Here is a 1,828-nt window from a genome sequence, read left to right as displayed (position 1 = left end):
GATGTCAAGAGGGTGGGAGATCGGATTATCTCTATCAAACTTGTGGTGAAGGGGGGTGTTTTTCATGTAATTAGCGCTTATGCACCGCAAGTGAGTTCGGACGAACAACACAAGATAATGTTTTGGGAGGATCTAGAGAGTTTGGTTCAAGGCATACCTTTGGGAAACAAGATTTTCTTAGGAGGAGATTTAAATGGCCATGTTGGGAGAGAAGTGACTGGATATGGGAGTATTCACGGAGGCCATGGTTTCGGGGTGATCAATGCCGAGGGTAAAACTATTTTGGACTTTTCCTCAACTTTTGATCTTCTCATCGCAAATACATGTTTTAAAAAGAGAGATGAACATCTTATAACCTATAAGAGTGGCATGACAAGCTCTCAAATCGACTTCTTCTTGTTGAGGAGAGTCGAGTGCAAATTTTGCATTAATTGTAAAATTATCCTGGGAGAGAGTTTGACAACACAACATAGGATGCTCGTCATGAATTTTTGCGTTGAGTAAAAGTTGAGGAAAAGACATCATACGAAGAACCCTAGGATGAGGTGGTGGCGGATGAAAGGTGAGGAACAAAAAAGCTTCCTAAGACGGGTAGGAGAAGAGGCAAAGTGGGATGGGAATGGAAGCGCGGAAGAGATGTGGAGGGAGATGGCAGAAGTTATTAGAAGAACAGCAAAAGAAAGTTTTGGTGAATCTAAAGGAATAGGACCAAGAGACAAGGAGTCCTGGTGGTGGAATGCAAGTATACAAGATAAGATAAAGATAAAAAGGGAGTGCTTTAAAGAGTGGTCTTTATTCCGCAACGCAGATAACTGGGAAAAATATTAGGCGGCTAAGAAAGAGACAAAAGTGGCAGTAAGTGAAGCAAGAACAAGAGCATATGAGGGTCTCTACCAGTCTTTGGGCATGAAAAAGGAGAAAAAGGTATATATAGATTTGCAAAGAGCTGGGAAAGAAGAACGAGAGATTTGGATCAGGTTAAGTGCATAAATGATAAGGATGGAGAGGTGTTGGCTCAAGAGGAGAAGATTAATGAAAGGTGGAAGAGCTACTTCTACGAGTTATTTAATGAGGGACAGAAGACTCTTCCGAGTCTTGGTCGATTATGCACAAGGGAAGAAGATCAAAACTTTTGACTACTATCGAAGGATTCGAGACTTCGAGGTAAAAGAGGCTCTAAAGCAGATGAAAAATGGCAGGGCAGTAGGACCTGATAATATCCCGATTGAAGTTTGGAAGGGTCTTGGAGAAAAAGGCATCAACTATTTAACCAAGCTTTTTAATGAGATTTTAAGGTCAAAGAAGATGCCTGATGAGTGGAAAAAGAGCACCTTGGTACCTATCTACAAGAATAAGGGGGATATACAAAGTTACATAAACTATAGAGGGATCAAGCTCATGAGTCATACCATGAAGTTATGGGAAAGGGTGATAGAATGGAGGTTGAGAAAAGAAACACAAGTAACAGAGAACCAATTTGGATTTATGCCAGGCAGATCTACCACTGAAGCGATATACCTATTAAGAAGGATGATGCAGAGGTATCGTAGTAATAAAAGGGATCTACACATGGTGTTTATTGATTTGGAAAAAGCGTATGATAGGGTACCAAGGGAGGTCTTATGGAAGGTTTTAGAAAAGAGGAGAGTAAGGATCGCATATATTCAGGCAATTAAAGACATGTATGATGGGGCCACAACTAGTGTGAAGACTCAAGGTGGTGTGACAAAGGAATTTCCTATTAGTATAGAATTACACCAGGGATCATCCTTAAGTCTATACATTTTCACATTAGTCTTGGAAGTACTCACAGAGCACATCCAAGAGC

This window comes from Arachis duranensis, chromosome 5 (genome assembly GCF_000817695.3).
Source record: "Arachis duranensis cultivar V14167 chromosome 5, aradu.V14167.gnm2.J7QH, whole genome shotgun sequence".
Lineage (NCBI taxonomy): Eukaryota > Viridiplantae > Streptophyta > Magnoliopsida > Fabales > Fabaceae > Arachis > Arachis duranensis.
Note: the sequence above shows the minus strand (reverse complement) of the source record.